The sequence below is a fragment of the Ovis canadensis genome, chromosome 13 (genome assembly GCF_042477335.2).
Source record: "Ovis canadensis isolate MfBH-ARS-UI-01 breed Bighorn chromosome 13, ARS-UI_OviCan_v2, whole genome shotgun sequence".
Taxonomy (NCBI): Eukaryota; Metazoa; Chordata; class Mammalia; order Artiodactyla; family Bovidae; genus Ovis; species Ovis canadensis.
In genome coordinates, this window is record NC_091257.1 from 78,698,549 (window position 1) to 78,723,612 (window position 25,064).

Below are 25,064 nucleotides of genomic sequence, written 5' to 3' on the forward strand. Positions count from 1 at the left end.
CTTATCCCACAGGCCAAGGAACAGCTAAGCCTGTGCCACACAACTAGAGAAGCCCCTGTGTGCCACAAAGACCCAGCACAGCCAAAATTTAAAACAACAACAACAACAACAACAACAAAACCCCATGCTTACTTCTCTTTCTCTGGGGACCCCCTACCCTATCTGCTTACATTACTGGCTATGGCTGAGGGGGAATGTGAGGTCCTAAGGAAGGGGGTGAGGGGTGGTGCCAGCTAAACTGTAGTGTACTGTGCCTGTTGCTGGGACCGTCTCCTTCTTATGGGCCTCCCTGGTGGCTCAGATGGTAAAGAGCCTGCCTGCAATATGGGAGACCTGGGTTCAGTCCCTGGGGCAGGAAGATCCCTTGGAGGAAGAAATGGTAACCCATTCCAGTATCCTTGTCTGGGAAGTCCCATGGACAGAGGAGCCTGGTGGGCTACAGTCCACAGGGTCACCAAGCGTCTTATATGACTGAACGACTTAACACACACACTTCTGCTTACGGAGCCCAGAGACAGAGCCATATTCACCCTGTCCCTGAGGCCTGGGCTTCAGATGAACAAACCCTCTGCACATGGGGAAGTTGAGGCAGGACAAAGTCATGCTGCTTACCCTAAAAATACCTGCTACTGAAACCTACTCAGTAAGTTTAAGAGCCCACACTCAAGGCCCCTCCCCTCGCCAGAAGAGACTCCAGGATGGAAAGCCTAAAGCACCTGGGCATCCCAGGTCATTCCTGCTCCCAGGCTGGAAGGACCCTGACCCTTCAAGTTTCCCAATCTGAGCAAAAGCCTCTCCTTGGCCACCTTGCCCTGCTGACTGAGATACTACCACTGCCACTCACATTTGCCCACCTTCTCAGGTTGGAGACATTCCTCATCTGTTCCAATCCTCTTTCAGATACTTGAATTTCTTCTATGACACCACTGATAAGGAATCATCCAGTCTCTGCTTGAATGCCCCAGCCACGAGGTGCTCCCTTGCTCCTGGGACAGCTTGCTCCACCAGAGGACAACTCTGTCCCTCTGGGGTTCCTCCTAACAATCAGCTGTCATCTGTCTCTCTGAGGTCCCCTCCCGGCTTCTCCCCCCATCCCACCACATCAGTCCTTGGTCTGCTCCAGGGAATCATCCAGAAGTGATCTGCTCCTCCCACAAGGATAAATTTGTTCCTTATATAGAACAAGGTAGCTGTCATTTCTTTTTTTTAATTCCCTTTAAAAAATATGCCTTTTTAAAAAAAGTAGATAAGTAATCCATATACATTATGGAAGGTTTTGGAAATGTATAGCAAAGTAGAAAGAAGACAAGAATTACCTATAATTTCTCTTCCTAGAAACAACCACTATTAACTTTTTTACTTCTGTCTTTCCTATTCATTTTTTCCCCATAATTGAGTGCACAGTGAATATATAATATTCCCACACTATTAAAAAAGCTCCTTGCAAACATGATTTTTACTTGTAATGATTATGTAATACACCATTGTCTAAGAAATGTATTGATCATTCCCAATTAGACATTTGGGTTGTTTTACATTTTTGTACCATTGCATCACAATGCTGTGATTAAAACAAACCTTGTGTGTAAAGTGTTTTTTGCTGTATTTCAAGTTATTTCCTTAGACTCACATCCTAGAAGTGTAACTACTGGGTCCAAGGGTTGTAAACATTCTAGAGATAATAGCTCCTATTTTTGAAAACATTAAATTTTTTGATGAAATGATAAATGCAGATTGATAAATATATTGACCTCAACATGTCAGACTGATAGCCAAGCTATAATAATGTATGCAGTGTCTATTTATAATTTTTTTTTTCTTTTGGCTGCACCGATTATGGGATCTTAGTTGCCCGACCAGGTATCAAACTCCCAGTCTTTGACAGTGAAAGCATGGAGTCCTAACCACTGGACCGCCTCCTTTTATAAACTTTTGCATTTGTTTTCAATTATTTTACAAAGAGTCCATACCATAACATCACTTATTACTAGTCACATAATAGCTGGAGAGACCCCAAGGGTAGCACCTAGGACTGAGGTGTCCCATGAAGAACAAAGGGGAAGGTCAAAAAAATCTATACGAGCAATCCACTTTTTAAAAATCAATTTTTACTCACACTAACATTGTATGAGAATGTCCATTATATGTACCCTTTCCAACATTGTGTTATTTATTTTTTTTAATATAAATTTATTTATTTTAATTGGAGGCTAATTATTTTACAACATTGTATTGGTTTTCCCACACATCAACATGAATCCACCACGGTGTACATGTGTTCCCCATCCTGAACCCCCCTTCTACCTCCCTCCCTTTATGTGTTATTTATTTAAAATATTTGCTAACAAAAAATAAAATAAAATATTTGCTAACTTGATGGGTAAAAACGATTATTACATTTTTAATTTTCTTCAAATTTCTTATGTTTTAGTAGGACTGAACATTTTAAATCTAATATTTATTGGTCATGCTTTCTCGATGGCTCATTGGTAAAGAATCCGCCTGCAATGCAGTGCAGGAGACACAGGAGATTTGGGTGCAATTCCTGGGTTGGGAAGATCCCTTGGAGGAGGAAATGACAACCCACTCTAGTATTCTTGCCTGGAGAAGCCTATGGACAGAGGGGCCTGGTGGGCTACAGTCCATGGGGTTACAAACAGTCAGACACAATGGAGCACGCACACACTATTTATTGGTCATTTATATTTTTTCTTGTATCCACTGTGAATGCTCTTTGTCCATGTATCTGTTGGAGTCTTGGTGTTTTACTTGTGATTTGTAAGAACTCTCTCTAATTACCAAGGATGTTTCTGCCACCAACATCCCAATCTGTTGTTTGCCTATATGTTTCACTTGAGAGTTGTTTCAGTGAAGGTGGTTTTTCATGAATCAAATCTATCAGTCTTTACTTTTGATCCCCTCCTCCACTGCTTTCGAATTTAAGCTGTCTTTCCCCATTTGATGAATATCCATTTCTATTTTCTCCTAGGTTTTAAATGTTTGATTGTGGATTAATTGTATCCTACCTGGAATTTTCTTTTTGTATATTTTTTGAGGAGAGGATCTAAGTGGATCATTAAAAATTTTTTCCAAATGGTAAGCCAATTAATCACACACAGATGGTTTGAAGTATTTGTGCCAGCTTCATTATCCATGTGACAAGTTCCAGTGATTTCTTGTGTCTCTGAAGGTGTGGGGACCAGCACAGGAACAAATAATTTCTGAAAAACAGAAGGAAAACCCAAGCCAGATGCTTTTCAAGCCTTCTTCTAGGAACCCAGAGAAGGAGATTTATTGTCGTCCCCATGTTACAAATGAAAAGCTGAGGCTCAGAGAGGTAAAAGAACTGGCCTAAGGTGGCACAGCGAATCCAATCCAGGATTGCAACCCAGATTGGCTACTATTCCAGAGCTATCCTCTCAGGCTTGATATTTTCTAGCAAGCGATTATTGGGAGCAAATATCTCGTGGGTGCTGCACAGTTAGCAGAGTGCACACTGTTAGTGACCCACGAAATGCCCTCAGGTCTGATTTGCCCATTTCTGCACACCCATCCTTAACTTCTGGGGGCTTTCTTCTGACAGGAGTCCTGTGAGACTTTCTTTTTTTCTTTCTTTCTTTTTTTTTGGCTGTGCCACTGCAAGACATGAGGGATCTTAGTTCCCCAATCAGGGATCGAACCCGTGCCCTCTACAATGGAAGCACGGAGTCTTAACCTCTGGATCTCCAGGGAAGTCAAGACTTTCTTCAGCTGATTGCCCTTGGGCTACTAGAGCCATTCACCTGCAGGGATCTAGAAGTGTCTGGGGGTTTTTCCTCTGGGTGGCCCTTGGCCTTCGACCATCTGATGCAGGAGTGTGAAAGCCCAGCTCCCATGCCTCCAGGTGCAAACCCTGAGGTGTAACTCACATTCCTCGGCTCCTGTGAGATTAGGCTGATGCTGAGACTCCCCTGAAATCCCACTCTTGCTTGCCATTTTCTCCTCCCTTCTTCCTTTCACATCACCTATCCAGCTCCTATAGCAGCATTTCCTTAACAAGCTACTTGCAGGAAATCCTTGTCTTTGGAGCTGTTTCTAAGACAGTCCTCTATGAAGGGGTCAGTGGCTGTAGCAACATTTAACATCCAGAAGCAAAGTAGGGTGTGAGTGTCTGATTCTTTCTTCAGCTCATGCTTTGGGGAGCCTAGATTCCCCGCCCCCCCACTCTTGGATGGATGCCCTAAATCAATACGGCTTCAACTTTTCAGATAATCTTTATGTTCAATAGGAAAGTATAACCCAATGTATTATTTACTTTTTACTTTTAAAAATTATGTTAGGAAAAATAAATAAATAAAAATAAAAATAAAAATTATGTTAGAGCTTCCCTGGTGGCTCAGTGGTAAAGAATCTGCCTGCCAGTGCAGGAGACATGGGTTCAATCCCTGATCCAGGAAGATCCCACGTGCTACAGAGCAAATGAGCCTGTGTACTGCAACTATTGAGCCTGTACTCTAGAGCCGGGGAGCAGCTGAACCCATGTGCCACAACTACTAGATAGAGCCTGTGCTCCGCAGCAAGAGAAATTACTGCAGTGAGACGCCTGTGCGCCACACCTGGAGGGTAGTGCCCTCTCGCTGCAACTAGAGGAAAGCCCTTGTAGCAACAAAGGCCCAACACAGCCAAAAATAATAAATGAATAAAACTAAAAATTATGTTAAAACTTACATAAAGTAAGACTCACTCTTTTATGGTATATAATTCTTCAGTTCAGTTCAGTCGCTCAGCCGTGTCCGACTCTTTGCGACCCCATGAATCACAGCACGCCAGGCCTCCCTGTCCATCACCAACTCCGGAGTTCACTCAGACTCACATCCTTCGAGTTGGTGATGCCATCCTTAAAATTGATTTATTTGCTTGTTTGTGTTTTAAAACTTTACACAGACTTTTAAAATTTATTTTTAATTTTTATTTTATTTATTTAAAAATTTTTTGGCTGCACGATGTGACATGTAGAATCTTAGTTCCTTGATAAGGGTTTGAACCTGTACCGCCTGTATTGGAAGCGCAGTCTTAACCATTGGACCACCAGGGAAGACCCTCTTAGAACTTTTTAAAGTATATATAATTGGCAACTACTACCACAGTCAAGATACAGAATAGTTCCATTATGCTCCCTCAATTCTCTCAGCTGCCCCCTTGTAGTCAAATCCTCCTCCTCCCCGAAACCCCTGACAACCACTGTTTTTCATCACTAGAGTACATTTGCCTTTTCCAGAATGTCTTATAAATGGGATCACACAATAGGTTATTTGCATCTTTTCTTTCACTTAACACAGTACATTTGAGATTCATCCAAGTTGTTGCAGGTATGAATTGCTTGTTGCTTCTTAGTGCTGAGTCTATTGTGTGGCTACTACAGTTTGTTTATCCATTCCTCAGCTGAGGACATTTAGGTATTTAGGTTGCCTCTAGTTTTTTCATGATTGTAAATAAAGCTAATAGAAATATTTGCATACGGGTCTTTGCTTTAATGTAGGCTTTCATTTCATTTGGGTAAATACCAAAGAGAGGGATTTCTGGGTAGCCTGATAAGTATATATTTTTGTCAGAAATGGTCCAAGTGTTTTCCAGAGAGTCTCCACCACTTTACATTGCTGTCAGCAATGTGTGTGAGCTCCTATTGCTCGAAATCCTCACCAACTTGGTAGTATCAGGGTTTGTTTTTTGTTTTCCAATTCTGCTAGGTGTGTGACCTCAATTTTTAAAATAAGGTCATGTCATTCCTCTACTTAAACCCTCCAGTGGCTCATATCACACCTGGAATAAAACCCAAACCCTTCCTTGGCCTCCAGGACACTTCTTGACCAGCTCCTGACTGCCCCTCTGGCCCCTTCTTCCATTGCCCTCTCTCTCCAGCCATTCTGGGCCCCTCCGTGCTTTTCCTGAGACTTCCCATGACGCCCCCACCTCAGGGCCCTCACTCTTGCTGGAATGCTCTTCTGACGTGTTCTTTCCTCAGATTTTCATGGGCAGCCTCCTTGCTGACATTCTGGTCTCAGATTTAAGCCCCCTCTAGTCTCTGCACCCATTATTGCTCACACCTTACTCCCACCTTCGAGTAACTCTCCGTGTTATCTGGTTTTATTTTCTTCATGTCTCTCATTGTTATGTGGAATTAACTGAAACTATCGTTTAAATTCTTTCTCTTCTCTCATTCTCTCTTTTAAAAGTTTGTCTTAATTCATGCATGATATGCACATGGAAAAGCACACACATCTCAAGTGTACAGCTCAATGAATTTTTACAAATGTTATACAAATAACCCCTTCCCGTGTCAGGACACAGCTTATTCCCGATGCTCTAGATAGTTCCTTCTGCCTCTTCTCCCTAATGGTAACCACTATTCTAATTTCTATCTGATTTATCATAGGTAAGTTGTGCCTGCTTTTGGACTTCATATTAATGGAATCAGATGGTTTGCACTCTTTGTGTCCAAATTCTTTCATTCATCTCTGTGAGATTCATCCATGTTTTTGTACGTGGATGCACACAATGGCAATTTGCTGTTTTTTATTGCTATGAAGTATTCCATTATGGGCTTCCCTTGTGGCTCAGCTGGTAAAGAATCTGCCTGCAATGCAGGAAACTGGTTTCAGCCCCTGGGTTGGGAAGATCCCCTGGAGAAGGGAAAGGCTACCCACTCCAGTATGCTGGCCTGGAGAATTCAATAGACTGTATAGTCCATGGGGTAGCAAAGAGTCAGACACAGTTGAACAATGTTCACTGTTACTTTTCTTTTTCTACTCCATTATGTACGTAGACCACATTTTATTTACCCATTCTGCCGATGGCAGATCTGACGGTTGTTCCTGCTTTGGAACTACTGAGTAACAAGAGCTGCTATGAAAATTTTTATGCATATCTTTAGGGAGATATGCATTCGTGTCTCTTGGGTTATGCCTGGGAGTGGGATTGCTAGATCATAAACTAAGAATATGCTTATCAGCTATTTACTCTTTTTCTTGTTTGTATTATTTTTTTCCCATTAGATTCTAAGTTCTGTGAAGGTAGGAAACAGCTTGTTTTATTCACCATTGTATTCCCAGCATGTAGCACAGTGCTTGGCACATTGTAGGTGCTCAATAAAAATCTGTTGAATAAATGAAAGAACAAACCTAAGCTACTGTCAGCGCAAAGTAAGTAATGGTTGGACTTCCCTGGTGGGCCAGTGGTTGGGAGTTCACCTGCCAATGCAGGGGACGTGGGTTTGATCCCTGGTTCAGGCAGATTCCACATGCCAAGGGACAACTAAGCCCAAGTATCACAACCACTGAAGCCTGTGGGCTCTAGAGCCTGTGCTCTGCAACAAAAGAAGACGCGGCGATGAGAAGCATGTGCCCTGCAACTAGAGAGAAGCCCCTCTCGCTGCAACTAGAGAAAGCCTGTCCACTGCAACGAAGACCCTGAATAGCCAAAAATAAGTAAATAATAAATTTAAAAAAATTTTTAAGTAAGTTACGGTGGAGCTAGGACTAGATCCAAATGCTCCTGACTTCCACCATCTGCAAGCTGAGATTCGGAAGCCCAGCTGACTTGGAAAGAGACAGAGCTGCAGGTGTTGGGTTGATTTCAGCATCCCGTTATTCTTTGAAGAAAAAGTGGCTCCCTCTCCCCGTCTTGGCCTGCATTGTCATGGCTTGAAATATTCTTTTGATTATGAGAACATTTTCCATTAAGTGTGCTTCTCCAGCTCCACCCCCTCCCCCAGTATTTATGAGCTCATAACTCCAGGATATGTCACAATCAGTGTTGCAAAAGTGTATCTGAATGTAATGAAATAATTTGATGAGAGACACTGCAAGGAGACAGTTGGAATTTTCTCTTGCCTTACAAACCATCCCCAGGGGATGGGTGTATATAAATCAGCTCCTCCCTTAATTAAGTAAAACATTTTGAGGAAAAAAAAACAAATTAATTACCACTTCATGGCACCACCCCAACCGATTACCTAAACGGTTCACGTTCCATAAACCTCGCCTGAGTTTAGAGCTAATTATCACTCTTTAGGTTTGCTTATACTTCTCAATATGGCAAAGATCTGTATTAAAAGTGGGTGGTGTGGGATAGTTTTCTCTGCCACTTTCAAGATGTAAGTTGTCATATGAATCAGGAAGTAAGCCTTTTTGGTTTTTTTAAAGCTGAAAACACAGCATATGTAGAATGTAGAGCATCCAAATGGTCAAATAGAAATGACCTTGGGGTATTGCTGGGGTGATTCGGAGAAGCCCATGGGGTACAGAATGTATGGAGTCTTAGCCTGGGTCAGTCCCTCACTTGCTGTGTAAGCTTGAGCAGGACGGAATGTTTCTGGTCTCTTATCTGGGCCAGCTGAGCATCTTCCATCCAGCCAACCGCCTCCTTTGCCTCCTGATATGTGGTCCCAATAGGAGAGGAGAATCCTATTATCTCTGAGCTGTTGTGCAGCTTGACCTGATGTCCTTTCTAACCCTCCTGCCTGCTCTGGTCTCACCATTGCCAACTGGGACTGACCCATTATTGTCTTTGATCCAGAAAGGTCCCTGTGGCCAGAGCATCTGTTGACTAACGCTTCACCTATTCCCATCCTAAGGGACCCTTGGACTTCTTGGTGGTCCAGTGGCTTGGGCTCCATGCTTCTACTGCAGGAGGTGTGGATTTGGTCCATAGATGGGGAACTGGGATCCCATACACTGTGTGGTATGACCAGAAAAAAAAAGTGACCCTGAGTCATCCTGGCCTCCAGCATCTGGCTACCTTCTGATTGGTCCTGTCGCCTGATGGAGCAGGCTGCCCAGGCCTGGTCGTGGCTTCTTAGGCATTTGTGTGTGGGAGTGAGGTTCTCAACGGCATCAGATACAATTGGTCCTGGGTAGCAACGAGCCTTGCTCTAACTGCAGAGCCACGTGCCAGCTCCTTGGGGATAGAAAGTCAATCCCTAACCTTCCTTTACTTCTGCTACTTCTCTCATATGCATGGCTGTGTACACTGTAGGCCCTCAGTCAGTACTGATTCACCATCTGAACTTCAGTGAAAGACATGGATCACCAGGAAGAAACAACAATCTAACTCTTCAAAACATTTGTATTAAGGTTTGAGTTATACACAGTAAAGTGCATACATTATAAATGTATAACCCAATGAATCTTTACTTTGTGTCCATCCCCTTAATCCCCATCTAGGTCAAGACACAGGATATTTCCAGCCCCTCAGCAGTTTCCCTCTTAGTCAACACCCTTCAAAGACAACCATTATCCTGACTTTTATCACCACAGGTTAATTTTGTTCTTGAATTTCATATAACTGCAATCACCTCATATCTAGTTTTTTTCTGCCTGGCCTCTTTCACTCATCTGCTTTTTCTATGAGATTTATCCTGTGTACATATACAAGTGTTTCTGAGCTCTTCTTTAGGTTAAAAATAGTGAAAAGTGGTTAGTGATTACTGGTTGTTGGTATTTAGTTTGATAGTATGCTGTCCTTTCAAAAAAAACCAAATGCCAGGATATTTGGGGATCTAATACTAATATGATAGTGTGCACTCCCACTCCCTTAAGAAAAAGTGGAATAATTTAATTCTTGAGTGTTTGAGTGGACTTTCCAGGTGGCTCAAGAAGTAAGAATCCACCTGCAAATACAGGAGTTGTAGGTTCGAGCCTTGGGTTGGAAAGATCCCCTGGAAGAGGAAATGGCAACTCTCTAGTATTCTTGCCTGGAAAATCCCATGGACAGAGCCTACTCCATGGGGTCGCAAAGAGCCGGACAGGACTTAGCAGCTGAGCACGCCTGCACAGTGTTTGAGTATATTCAAGTTCCAAATCGAGGAGGGACGAGTTTAGTTGGAGGTATCTGACCACATTGGTCCCTTCTTGAGAACCTTCCAAGGCATCTCCTTGTTGCTTTAATTCTCATTTCCTGGGTTACTAGAGAGGTTGAGTATCTTTCTCTTAGGATTATTTGTATTCCCTTACATCCTGTAAGAACTCGGTCGCACACTGGGGGTGGAGGTGGTGGCTAGTCTTCAGGGAAGGAGTCTTCTGAAGGTTTATAGAGCTGAGAGCGGGCATTCGTCTTGCACCCACCGCAGCATTCCCCTGTCCTCCTCACCCTTGAAGGGGACCAGCTTTTCCTACCTTTTTGTGGTGGGAGGGCTGGTAAGATCTGAGCCATCTCTGGATTTCTAAAATTACAACGCATATCTTGTCACCATTACTAGATCCCTCCAATTCTTCCTCTAGAACGTCTCCGGAATCCAAGCCCTGGGCCAAACCTGAGACTAGGCTACTCTCATCTTATGCCTGGACGTCTGTACCAATGCCGCCCTGGTCTCCCTGATGCCACTTGCTGCTCACCATACCATTCTAGAATCACCCAACACCGATTGTTTGTTCTGAATCACAGACCAAATTAGGTCACCATCCTTAAAACCCTCCAAGGTATGCCTGAGTAAAGAAAATGCAGTATATACATACAATGGGATATTGTTCAGCCTTCAAAAGGAAGAAATACCTGTCACACGAGAGAATACAGATAAAGCTTGAGTGAAATAAGCCAGTCACAAAAGTAATAGGGACAGAATGAAGGGACAAAATAGGTGATTAAATAGTTAATCTGACTAGGGGATTGTAAGTAAAAAATACATACATACATACATACATACATACATATATATATATATATATATATATATATATATATATATACATGAGAGACCCCTGTAAGTTAATGATTACTCAAGAAAGCAGGTTTTCTTAACCACAAAACCCAAGCAGGTTTGCTTAGCAACAGAGCCATGCAGCTGAAGCAAGGGACATGACCCACAGCAATAAAACAATGGTGGCATGAGCCCCACATCCTGCCCAGTGAACTCAGTAAATCAATGATTCCTAAGACGTGCTCCCTGCACACATAGAAAACAATATTTTGTGGACATAGCTTGACCACGCAGAGACAAGAAACCTCCCCTGCTCAGTCTGGAGGAGAAACTCATGATGAAAATGAAGGAGGAAACAGAACAGGCTCTATCTTGAAAGCAGGACTCCCTCTTGGGCCGGACTGTGGGCTTTGAGCTATATGCCCAGTATCTATGGAAACAACATACCAACTGGAAAACCAGGCCCCCGGAAGGAAGAGCCCCAGAGAATCATAATCATACATTCTGTTATGCTTATTGGGGTATGATGACAGGCCTATTGATAATTGTCCAGTGTTAACAACCTAGGCTTAAGGCATATGATCGTGGGTTAACTTTGACTGTATCTTTCTTTTTGCTTTGTTCAGACTAGTTTTAGGGAACCTTATACACTTAAGGTATATCCTTCAAGACCCAACTCAAATGTATCCCCTTCTGTGAAAGCTTCTCTTTCCCTCTCCAAAAGAATGATGCTCAGAGGGTGTGCCCAGACACTTTTAACATCACCACCAGCAACCCCTGAGCTACTATTAAACAAGTGCTTAATGTGTGCTGAGCACTGGGCCAAAAAACCTCTATGCATCAGTGTCTCAGCTAATCTTTTGATAACCCTCTATCATCCCCATTTTACAGACAAGGAAATTGAGGCTCAGAGAGGGAAAGTATCATGCCCAAGATTGTTAAATTGTGGCACTGAGACTTATACCTTCCTAATTCCAGAGGAACACTTTTAGCCACTCAAATCCTCTCCCCGTATACAACCAAATTACTGCATTGTCAATATATTGTTTATTTGCTGCTTCCCCTGTTAGGGGAGGGTTGTGCCTTTGTTGTCATCCTGCCTCTGCTGCACCATGTGTGGCCCAGGGCCTGGCACAGAGCTGGAGTTTTTGTGGGTGTTTCGTCACACACCCTCCAGTAAGTCAGTGTTGATGCTAGTTCCCCCAATTCCACCACTTCTATTTCCCCTCCAGGAATTGGCAGATCGGCAATGGCAAAAGAAACATCCCCACCAATCAATAAATAATAATGTTGGAGAATTTAAAATAAGAATCTGGATTATTAAAGTTACAAATCTTTGGTCTTTATACCTTTAATAAAACATACATCTATTAATAATGGATACTGATTCTGGCCTGCTTATGCTGAAAAGGGGAAAAAAATGACCAGTCGAAAGATGCTAATATTTTTTCTCCTTACCTGGCTTGGCTGCCAAGTGCTTCCCTGACAAATTGCTCATCATTTAAAAAGGTTTAAAATTTTTAACAGCACGAAAGGGAAGTTGAAGATGGGATGCTCAGCCCTGTGGACCCTTCGTGAGAGATCACTCCTCTTGGAGACATCTCTCTCGTGGGCTGTGCTGGACCCATCTCTGCTGGCTTCTAGCTTAGTCCTCTGGCTGTGGCTTCTCAGGCTCACTGTTTTTCTTCAACCTCCTCCCAGAGTCCCTTCCTTTCCTCCTCCATTCTTCCTCTTCGTCTCCCCTCCCTTCCCCTCTTCATTTATTGTTTTAGTTGGCTGGGTCTCCATTGCTGTGCTCTGGCTCTCTCTAGTCGCAGTGAGTGGGGGCCACTCTTCATTGCAGTGCATGGGCTTCCCATTGCGACGGCTTCTCTTATTTTGGAGCACAGGCTCAAGGTGTGTGAGTTCCGTCGGGCTCAGAGGTTGTAGCATGTGGGCTTAGTTGCTCCTTGGCATGTGAGATCTTTCTGGCCCAGGGGTCAAACCCATGTACCCTGCATCGACAGGTGGATCAACCACTGGACCACCAGGGAAGCCCCCCGTCCCCTCTTCTCTCTGAACACCCTTATCCTGAGTGACCTCACCGCTCCTGAGGTAAGTAGTCATCATCTCTGCACTAAGGTGTGTCGATCGGATACTGGTTGTCAATCGATACTGGTATGTCAGTTGAGAAGTTGCTCAATAGCAGAGAAAGTCAAAGAGGAAACAAGGGGCCTGACCATGATAGTCCTTTGTAAAGACCGTGGAGGCCATGGGTGTACTTTGGCTTTTACTCTACGCATAATGGTGCCATTGCAGGAGCAGAGGAAGGCGTGATAGGACCTATGGCTTGAAAGAAATATCTTTGGAGGTTGTGACTGAAATAGACTGGAAGGTGATAGGGCAGAAGCAGGAAAACCGTTCAGAAGACGATTGTCATAATCCAGGCAAGAGATGATGACAGTTTGGGATAGAGTAGAAGCAGAAAGGAGGTGAGAAGTGATTGGGTACAGGATATATTTCACTTTATTATTATTCTTTCTTCTTTTTTGGGCTGCATTGCACAGCTTTTGGGATCCTAGTTCCCTGACCAGGGATTGAACCTGGGCCTTCAGCAGTGGAAGTGCTGAGTCCCAACCACTGGACCACCAGGCAGTTCCCCAGGATATATTTTAAAGGTGGAGATGGTAGGATTTGCTTATGGATTGGAGGGGGGCATGAAAAAAGAGAAAGAATCAAGGATGTCCCCAAGGTTTTTGTCTTGAGCAACTAAAAGGTTTGAGTTTTCATTTCCTGAGACAAGAAAGATTGTGGGTGGAGCAGGCTTGGGGAGAACAGATTTAATCTCAAATGTGTTTAGTTTGAGAAGCCTGTTGGATATAATGTTATGGATTGAATTGTGTCCCCTTAAAACCCATATGTTGAGGCCTTAACCCCCCAGTGTGACAGTACTGGAGTTAGGATTGCTAAGGAGGCAATTAAGGTTAAATGAGACAGAAAAGATGGGACCCTAATCTGATAGTCTGCTGTTGTTATAGGAAGAAACACCCAGAGATCTCTCTCTCTAGGAACACACAGATGAAAGGCCATGTGGGGACATAGTGAGTGACTATCAACAACCAGGAAGAGAGGCCTCACCAGAAACCAACCCTGCAGGCACCTTGGTCTTGGACTTCCAGCCTCCAGAACTGTAAGAAAATAAATGTCTGTTGTTTTAGCCACGCACCCTGTGGCATCTTGTTATGGCAGCCTGAGCTGACTAATATGGATGTCTAAAAAGAGACTTGGGGGGACTTCCCTGGCAGTTCAGTAGTTAAGAATCTTCCTGCCAGTGCAGGGAGCATGGGTTTGATCTCTGGTTGGGGAAGATCCCACATGCTGCACCGTGCAGTCAAAAGAGACAGAGAGATGAAATTGGCGTTGGACATATGAGCTCAAGATCGGGGAGGCTACAGATACAAATCTGTCTGGGATACAGACAAAAATTGGGGCATCATCATCAGAGAGATGGTATTTAAAGTCATGAGGTGATATGAGATTGCCAGTGGAGGTAATGTGACAGAGATGAACATGACAAGGGAGCAGACCCTATAACCTTCCTCGTTTAAAAGTTGAGGAGATGCGAAGGAATCAGTGAAAGAAGACTGAGCAGTGGCCAGTGATATAGGAGAAAAATCAAGAAAATAAAATGTCCTGGAAGCCAAACGAGGAAAGGATGTTAAGGAGAAGATAGTGGTCATCTATGTGCAGTGATGCTAATGGGATAAATAAGGTGAGAATTGAGGACTGATCACTTGATTTAGCAACATGGAGGTCACTGGTGACGTTGACAAAAGCGTTTGATTAGCTTTGAGAGCCTTGGAGGTGAAAACAAAAAAGAGACTCAATATACTCAGTAATTCTCATTATCTTCCAGGAGGAAATCTACTGGTTGTTTAAGACACCCCATCTTTTTGTCTTGGGAATTCTTAATGAGAGTTCTTACAAAGAAGGCATTGGGTAAACAATGAATCTTGTCAACAGCAATGGAAGGTATTTTCCTCTTTTCCTTCTGGCAGTTTAGCCCATAAACAAGTGGCAACCTTATGTATCCATTCCAGTCCAATTATGAAGGGGCTCAGAGTGAAATGTGTATAGAGAAACTTCACAGGTCAACACGCCAAGGGGGCGTTGGGAAAGGACTGACTAACTCTGCCTCGGGACTTGGGAAAGAGGAGATGCCCTTGAGGTGGGCTTTGAGAAGATAAACAAAAATTCTCAAAGGGAAAAAGAGGACAAATGACTTTTTTATGCACAGGAAACAGCATGTACTAATTCTAGCATGTACTTTCACTATAAAATGATTTCTCTTTTTTCTCTGTCTTTATGATTTTGTTTCTTTCCCTCTCTTTCTCACACCCCTGTATTCACAAACACCACATGTGACTGCACGTAGACGACCACTCTCATCTCCTTAAAGTCCCTTCCTCGTTTGGCTTCCAGGACATTTTATTTTCTTGGTTTTTCTCCTATTTCACTGGCCACTGCTCAGTTTTCTTGCACTGATTCCTTCTCATCTCCCCAAGCTTTAAACAGAGGAAGGTCAAGTAGTAGTCTTGTTTGCAAATGACAGAAAACTCACCTCAAAATGGCTTAAACTAATAAAGGAAACTTTTTGGTTCATGTGATTGAAAACTCCAAGGGTAAATTTAAGATGTCACTGAACTCAGGGGCCCAGACGACTGGTACTCACGCTTGGTCTCTCTTCATCATTGGCTCAGCCTTGCTCCGTGCTGGAGCATGCACACTGAGCATGCTGCCAAAGGGCTGCCTGCAATCCTGGGCCTGAGGAATCGAAGGGAGAGTCTCTCTCTCTGTTGTGTCTCATTGGCTCTGATGGTGTCAGGTGACCATCCCTGAACAAATCACTGTGGTCAGGGGACTAAGACGCTCTGATTGCTATCGCTGAGACACAAGCCCATCGTAGCGCCAAGCAATCGATTCTGACCACAGCACAGGGACTGAGAACCAGGAGGAAGAGCTCTCCTAAAGGGAAAACTTGTTGCCAAAGAAGGCTGAGTGGATCTTTAGCCATGAAAGCTTTGTACGTCCACTTCCAAGGAGTGGTATGCTAGGGGTCTCCCTATGGTGGAAGACTTAGGCCTTGACCTAAGAATTCTTGAGGGTTGAATAGCCCTCAGAGCAGTGGAGCTGCAAGAGGATGGAGCTTTTGAGAGGGAGCAGAAAGGGAGCATCTGAGAAATGCAGCTTGTCCAGGGCTTAGAGGTCATCATCTAGGCAGACGACTGTAGAAGACCAGAGAGGGTGAGGAACTCGTCTGAGGCCACAGCAAACTGAAGCAGCATTGGGATTCAAAGCCAGCTGATGTTAAGGCTGGAACCGGGCTTGGTCTGTGTGTCTGGCAGCTGTCACATTCATTAGCTCCCTGACATCTCCTTGTTTCCTTGTGTATTTTTACAAGGTTGTTAATTACCAGCCATAAAGCTCAGCAAACATTTTGATCGGCTTTAAGAGCTCATGAAAACAACATTACATTTTAAGGCATGGTTTCCTAATTAATCTAATTAACTGTCAGCCTCGCATCCCGCTGGTTTCCAGACAAGGCGAGCTGCGCCTCTTAGCTTCTGATTCGGCCCCGGTGGACAGGGCTGCAGGCTTTCACAGTCACAATCTCCATGCCAGGAAGCTAGCCAACCTGTGATCTGAGGTTTGGGTTGTCCGAGGCAGTGTCTAGATGCTCAGCCTTGTGTTGATTTATTTTCCCCAATGATCTGTTTCTAGGACAAAGACACAGTAGTTTGAAGATGACACAGATTAAAGCAAGTATGTGGATGACTGGCCACATCAGCCTAGCCCCATTCCAGAAGGCCAAGGCACATTTGGTGCCTTCTCCAATGATGTTCCCTTTCTCATTCACAGTCCTTGCTATGCAATCCTGCTCCCCCTAATGGCTAGATGGACTCAGGTGGACACCTGACCCAGGGATGGTTCAGTCCTTTCTGACCCATCAGACAGTTCAGTAGCTCAGTCATGTCTGACTCTCTGCTACCCCATGGACTGCAGCATACCAAGCTTCCCTGCCCTTCACCAATTCCCAGAGCTTGCTCCAGCTCACGTCCATCAAGCTGGTGATGCCCTGGACATGACCTGGCTCAAAAAGATGAGCTGGGTCAACCAGAGGCAACTTGGCTGGGCCAACTGGGGATGGAGAAACAGATCCTTGGAAGGGTGTATTACTTTACTACAGCTGCCATAACAAAGTACCACAGACCAGGTAGTTCAACAAACAGAAGTGTACTTCTCAAGATTCTGGTGGCTAAAAGTCTAAGATCAAGGTGCTGGCAGGGTTGGTTCCTCCTGAGGTTTTAGCTCCTTGGTTTGCAGATGGTTGCCTCCTCACTGCTTCCTCACATGGTCTTTTCTCTGTGTGTGAGCATCCCTGGAGTCTCTCTGCGTGTCCAATTTCCTCTTCTAGTAAGGATGACAATCAGATTGGATTAGGGCTCACCCTAAAAGCCTCATTTTAACTTAATCACCTCTTTAAAGACCATTTCTGCAAATAGTGTCTTTTGGAGGTACTGGCAGTTAGGCTGCAACATACCAATTGTGGGAAGACAGCATTAAGCCCATAACAAAGGGGGAAGAACAGATTTTCCTGGCAGCCCAGTGGTTAAGACTTCTGCTTCCACTTCAGGGGACACAGGTTTGATCCCTCATCGGGGAAGATCCTGTGTGCTGTGGCCAAAAAAAAAAAAAAAAAAAGAAATGCAAAGGGCAAGAACTAGTGATGAAAACTCACACAGCATCTGGGCTGGGGTGAGGAGGCGGCCATGGCCAGTACACCACCCGTAACTGTGAGGCCCTCTGCTGGACACTCTGAGCACTGTTTACTAAAAACACCTGGGACCTGCCACCTTCCACCTGAGGACTTTTATCTTCCACTTTCTGCTGGGGGCACAGTCACCTGCACACAAGGAAAGCTAGAGTGTTAGAGGGTTAGTGGTGGCACAGCGTTAAAGAATCTGCCTGCATGGCAAGATACACAAGAGATGTGAATTCAATCTCTGGGTTGGTAAGATCCCCTGGAGTAGGAAATGGCAACCCACTCTAGTATTCTTGCCTGGAAAATCCCATGGACAGAGCCTGGTGGACTACAGTCCATGGGGTCACAAAAGAGTCGGACACAACTTTGTGACTAAATAGCAAAGAGGGTTGATACCCGGGGAGCAGCCCTCCCTCCACCAAAGACTGATGGAAGTCACAGGGAGGGGGAATGAGTATCCCAGCTCTCTAACGCATTGGGTGGGATAACTCTGTGTGTGTGTGTATGTGTATACGCTCAGTTGTGTCCAACCCTTTGCAACCCCATAGACTGTAGCCTGCCAGGCTCCTCCGTCCATAGAATTTTCCAGGCAAGAATGCTGGAGTGGGTTGACATTTCCTTCTCCAGGGCATCTTCCTGACCCAGAGATTGAACCCATGTATCTTGCATCTCTTGTGTTGGCAGACAGATTCTTTACCACTAGCGCCATCTAGGAAGCCCCTGTCCTGGGATAACTCTGACCCATGTTCTACACTGTCTCTGGAGCTCTTTGAAAGGATCAGTGGTAACTGGCACCATTCCTTTCCTTGGCCTGTCCCTCTCACTGATCAGTATTTTCAGGGATCAACTCCTAAATAAACTACCTGCATTTGAATCTGTGTCTCCAGGTCTGCTTCTGAGGGAACCCAAACAAAGTTAGGTGGCATGCAGACTTAATGTGGGAAAAGAAGCAGAAGAAGCTGGGGAGACAGAAAGATTGAATCCTAAGAGAGGGAAAGGGTTCCTGTGCTTTATAGGCTCTGGTTCCATCCCTGGGAGCGCTGTCCTGCATTTCTTGCCCATAGCTCTCCAAGTTGCTGTTGCTCATTTGCTAAGTCATGTCCAACACTTTGCGACCCCATAAACTGCAGCACACCAGACTTCCCTGTCCTTCACTGTCTCCCAGAGTTTGCTCAAACTCATGTCCATTGAGTCGGTGATGTCATCCAACCACCTCATCCTCTTGTGGCCCCTTCTCCTCTTGCCCTCAATCTTTCCCAACATCAGAATCTTTTCCTTTTCACACCAGGTGGTCAAAGTATTAGAGCTTCAGTTTCAGCATCAGTCCTTCCAATGAATATTCAGGGTTGATTTCCTTTAGATTTGACTGGTTTGATCTCCTTACTCTCCTTGTAAATTAGGATGTTGGGTGTTCTGGAATGCAAAATGATTTAGCCATTTCCCTATCCAGATGCAGCAGATTCTCTTGACCTCTTCCAGAAACTTCCCTCTGAAATGTGCAGTAATATGGTGAATTGATATCTATTGCTCCTGGGAAAGGTGTCACAGGGTATGTTCTGTGGCTTCATCAACATGCCCCTCCAAGTAGACCCTTGATTTTCAGAGCTGAAGCTGAGGATGAATTGGGCAAGCTTGCATGTGAGCCAGAAGCTACATGGAGGGTCAGGAATCAAGACTCCTGCACCCTTTCCTTCTGAGATAAAACATGATCACAACTTTTCTGGTTGACTAGGATAAGTCTGGTTGAAATTCCTGAAAGAAATGACATAAAGAGACATAGAGAAAATGGTCATAACTGTGAAGGGAGTCTGCACTGGTGACTTGTCTTCAACACGAGCACTTTTTCTAGCACAGTTAAAAGCTGATGTTAAGGAGGTGCTTAGTTTTTGATCTTTAAAATGAAAAGACCAGTTCCCATATTTTCCCCTTGGCTTAGGACCTGCCTTTAGAAATCCACTGGCCTTCTCCCTGGTGGCTCAGATGGCAAAGAATCGCCTGCAATGCTGGAGACCCAGGTTCAATCCCTGGGTTGGGAAGATCCCCTGGAGGAAGGAATGGCAACCCAACATTGGGTGTTGGTGGGTTGCCTGGAGAATCCCATGGACTGAGGAACCTGGTGGGCTACAGTCCACGGGGTCTCAAAGAGTCGGACATGACTGAATGACTGATACTTTTCACTTCACTTTCGTAGAAATTCATTAGACTTCTCAGCATTTGGTGGGATGAGTATGTGGGGTTTATACTACATTGCATGCAGAGGGAGAGAGAGAGGAATAGAAGCTAGCAGGGGTAGGATCTGGAACCTGAAAGAAGTGGGTGGGAGCAGTTGTCTTCTGTGCTCGAGCCACAAAGAAAGTGTGCCCCAGGCAATGAGGGAAGTCTCAAAAGCAGGATCTGGCCCTTGGGTCAGGGAGAGCGTAATAGATACAGTGACTCTGATGGTGAATGGGATCATTGCCATTACATCTCCTGTTTATAGGTGAGGAAACTTCACAGCTCTCAGCAGGGTGTAGTATCAGGTCCAAAGAGTAACATCAGACCCTGAAAAATATGATTCAATGGGCAGAAAGTAGTATGACAGACAGAATGGGCAATGGAGTCCTATTTGGAGCAGGATGAGCTGTTTAGGACCAAGCCTGTGAACACTTTGAGGATGTCAGAAGCCAACTTGGAAGTGGGGTACCTCTGAGAAAGGGCTAGTTCTGGTGGCCTGAGGCTAACAGGACCGAGCAGGATTGTCCTCCAAAGTGGCTTCCATTCTTCACCATCTAGTACGCCCTGGCCTCTACCCACCTTGACACTCCCTAGACGGATTTATTTCCTTTATTTTTTATATCAGTAAAAAGTATTTTTATTGAAAAAGTACAAATGCAAAGAAATGAACAGAGGAAAATTTAGTCTTGCAACTTTTACTCTATTTTTTCTTTTTGCTCTTCTATTTTGACCTTGCTATTTCATCTCAGTCATTTAACCTGAGACTTTGGTTCAGCTATTTTTTTAAACTGCAAAAATAGTCTGAATCTCTGCCTATTAAATCCTTGAAATCAGAATTATATGAAAGAGTAAAAATATTTGTTGAGAAGTTATTTTTCAGAGGTAATAGTAAGACTTTTTAATTCCTTGGTCAATTTTTTAAAAATAGCAGAGTGAAGAAAAATCTAGTTTATCCACTTTTGCTTTTAATTCACTGAAGTTATTTCCATCAAAATCAATTATTTTTATGCAAATGACACTTTCATTCATATCTTATCATATTGACTATAGATGCTCTAGTATTTTAAGTGTTGTTATTTTTACCATCAACTTTCTTGAATCATTATGTATTTCAAAAAGTTTTTTCCCAGGTTTCTGAGACATAATTCATGTAAGGCACTGTATAATTTTAAGGTGTAGAGCATAATGATTTAATTAACATATATTGTGAAATGATTGCCACTACAAGTTTAGTTCACATTAATTATCTCATGTAGATTTTTTAATGGAAAAGATAAACTAAAGATTTTTTTCATGTGATGAAAGCTCTAAGGATTTACATTCCTCCCCAGGTGTATTTAAATTGATACCCTCAAAACTGTAAAACCAGGCCGGATTCTCCCTCCCTTCTGTCCACTCACCTTCAAAAATTTAATGAGCTTGTCTAGGTTAAAGTGTTTTATTCAAGCCCAATGCCAGCACTATCACTGAGGAAGTAAATCCTGAACTAATAGAAGTTGAGTGTAATGTAAAATAACAATTAATCTCTGTCGCAGAGAGTAAGAAAAATTAACAAACCGCTGGTCAAATATTTATTAGCAGGAGAGATGGGACAGATATCTTTATTCTATGACTGAGGTCAACTGAAACTTTAGGAAGTATCTGGTCCTTACATCATGGAGGAGTTGGGCTCAGAAATGATGTTCGGGTGGGGTAGGGGGCTAGGGATGGTTAGCGGACCAGAGCCATCCTTGGGAAGGGTGAGTCCTGTGACAGGTCAGAATGGGGGGACAAAAGTCCCCAAATGCTGCTTCTCCCCTCCCCCAACTAAAATCAGATTGTGGATGTTGATTCTGACATGACAGACACCAGCTCACCTCTGACACATGTAAGGAGAACCCCTCCACCATCCAAGGCTTGGTCCTGAACCTCAGCCTTGACCCTCCTACTGTTGCCATGCCTCTATATTCCCTTCAACTGCACACACACACACACACCCACCCCCGCCTTTTAATGGCCTTGGCAGTTCTTGACCACTCTAGATTTTTCCCTACAAACATTGGTCCTCTCCCAGGCATCACAGATCATCCGTCCTCTCCCATCAGTCTCCTACCTAAGATCTAGATAAAGTGACTATAAACTCTGGCACCCGGAAGAAGAGGTCCAGAATTTCTTTCCAAAAGTGAGACAAAAGACAGCCGCCAACAATGCCTCCCAGCCTTGGACATGGGCGCTGTTCTTCCTGTAAAGAGGCGGTGTTGGGCCTCCTTCCTGGAATCTGGGCTGGCCTTGTAACTTGGCTTTGACCTCCTGCTCTGTCAATTTCCGGCCTAGCCCTTAAGGGACCTGACAACTTCTGTTCTCTTGGAGCACTGAGCCACTGAGAAAGAAGGCCAACTAACCTACTGAAGAGTGATGCCCAGCCACTGCAGCTGCCATCTTGAATGTTCCAGCCCCAGCAGAATTCATGAGTGATCCCAGCAAACATGCCATGGAAGAATTGCCCAGGTGTGTCTGGCCATCTTTTGAAATCATAAGAAACAGTAAATTGTTTTAAGCCACAGAGGTGTGCAGTGGCTTGTGAAATAGTGATAGATATTTGAGACACTAATCTTTCTAGGACTTAAGTCTGCCTTCCACCTGCCATTTTGGATGTTGCAAAAACTACCTTGTCAACTTCAGGATCCCTGTAGACACACATGTTGGACACCCTGATGCTGGCCACTTGCCAGGGCTGTCCTGTTGCCCTGCCCATCAAACTCCAAGCCCAAGTTCATTGGTTATTCATTAAAGACTGATTGTACCTAAAGCTTGAATTAAGCCCTGTTTGGCCCCGGAGAATTCAGACATACTCCCAGACTTCAAAGAGTTCACAGGTCAAAGGGGAGAAAGACAGGAAGATAACAAGCTAAAATTCAGGGTGCGTGTATTGAAATAGCAGCAGGACATAGCTCCATGAGAGCAGGGGAGGTGGGGTGTGGGGGGATAGTCATGTTCACGTAGACTTCACAGGGATGCATTTTTGAAGGTAGCTTGCAAAATCAGTGTCAGAATTTGGTTCCAATCTTCTCATTTTTTTAATTAGGGAATGTGAGATGTATTTTTCAGGAAAAAAATTACCCTATGAAATAAACTATCAGTAATAATTCACTAATTTGTCTGTGTGTGTGACACAAACATGCATTTGTTTTATTTACAAAACACTCTGGTTTCCTAAAACAATACAAACAGCATATTCATCAGCAGGAAGCTAACCATGGGCAAGGGGCGCCCAGGCCACTGAGGGAACCCTGGGCACCCACCTGTACCGGCAGGTGGCCACCCAGGGAAACACTTTCTTTTGTTGCCATCAGCAAGGCCAGAAAAAAAAGGACTTATTTTCTATAAAGGAAATAGCCAGGATGAGAAATATCAGGACATAGGCTCCCCAGCTCTCCATGGATAAACGAACAGAACTTCCATTTTTGCAAAATCATCACTGTTAGGGAGCGGGGAGTGGGGTCCTAGTCTGGGGTGCTGAGCGGGTGCTGAGCTGCTGGCTGGGTCTCAGGGTTCAGTGGGCTGCTCCCTCCGGCTCTGTGAGCTCCTCACGGCAGCACCGCACTGGTCGATGGACACAGAGGGGCTTCGGCACAGCGCCATCAACATTCTATTTACAGCCCTGAGTGGATTCTCCAGGCACATGAAAACTGTGCAATATTTCATGGTCGGAAAGAATCAAAGGATTTCCAAATCGAACGTTTCCCAGACTCAGGCATTTGGGAGCTATTTTCACATTTGATGTGTGTGTGTATCACCACAACTAATTTACTTAGTATTTTACTTTAAGTCAACTCATATTTTATAAACCTAAAAACTTTTATTATAAAAGATTACTGTATATACCACTAAAAATGAAAACCAAAAATACTTGTGATAAACACATAACTATTAAAAATAAAACACAGTTACTTTTGTCCTTCCTAAAATGATCTTGTTTACCACCATTGATATGCTTCCTGTACTTGGGGAAACAGTTATATTAAGATTGGGAATTCCTTGGCAGTCCAGTGCTTAAGACTCTGTGTTTCCACTATAGCGGGTACGAGTTTGATCCTTGGTCTGGAAACTAAGATCCTGCAAGACACAGCACAGCCATAAAAAAAAAAAAAAACTAAAAAAATTCAACTTCGGTGTGATTCAGAGGGATCTGTTATGAATATCAAAAGATGCTCCCCTCACTTTTATAGCTATTATCACTAGGAAATTCCTCAGGTTTTAGGAGCTCTGTGCCAGAAATAGGGATGAAGACCAAATATATATTTCTTATTATAAATCACAATGTCACAGTTAGTGACAGAAAAAGAGAGCCCAGAGAGGGGATGTCCCTTCCCCACGTAACCCTACTCTCGAAAATAACTGACATAAAGAGGACAGGGTTGCTTTTCTCTTTGGAGCAACTTGGAAGCCTCAAGAGTAAACACAGATGGGCAAGGCCTAGCTGAACAGTCTCTGGATGGAGAATGCTCTTGATCTCTGCAATATCTCTTCCAGAACAAGAAGCCAGGGAAGCCCAAGTTCCCTGTCTGATCAGATTCACAGGAAACCGGAGGAGCCAGTTTCGAGGTTTTTCAGGAGCTGGGAGAAAACGTGTTATTTTATAAGGGGTCTGAGCTTATGTTCTCTACAGACAGATGTTAAGAGTTCTTCCTTGAAAGAGAATTGCTCTTCTGCTTGGGAAAGTATTTCAAGAGACCTATTGATTATGCAAAGAACTCCTGCTGAGAGTCCAGCTTTGTTGTTCTGCTGTTCGTGATTAAGCAACAGGGATTTGCACTTTTATCTAAGTATGATCTTTTGTATTTGCCTCTTATCTTTCCCTTATCATCAACCTTTATTTAGCACCATTTTAACAGATTTTTGTAGTCATGTACAAAGGGGAGATGGGGAAGAGATAACTTGGCAACAGACCAGAGTGAACAGAGTCGGGCACCCAGTAAGATGTCCCCAGGTGGGGAACTAATGCTTGGCTTAAACATATTGTTCATTCTGCGATGACATCTCTTTTTCTTTGTTTTGGTAAAAAACAAGACAACAGGGAATTCCCTGGTGGTCCAGTGGTTAGGACTCCACACTTCCACTGCAAGGGACACAGGTTTGATCCCTGGTCAGGGAACTAAGACCCCGCAAGCTGCAAGGCACAGCCTGAAAAACACCCAAAGAAACAAAAACAAACAAACAAACAAAAACAAATAAAAAAGGACACAAAACGGAGTCGCTTATGCTAAGCCCCAAGTATCTGAGGGTTAAAACAAGAGTTAACTTAGAGTTTTGACTCTCCCAGGAATGAAGTATTTGAACTGAGTCAATTAAGAATCACCTGATCAGCACTAGTTAGGTAATCTGCCTGATAGATGC

General features: G+C 43.9%; 1 non-coding gene across 1 annotated transcript; it reads right to left on the bottom strand.

The window, feature by feature from the left end:
- Positions 1-13,233: 13,233 nt before the first annotated feature.
- Positions 13,234-13,306, bottom strand: TRNAG-UCC (transfer RNA glycine (anticodon UCC)). The gene has a single exon. It is a non-coding gene; the product is annotated as a tRNA-Gly (tRNA).
- Between the last annotated feature and the right edge of the window lie 11,758 nt (positions 13,307-25,064).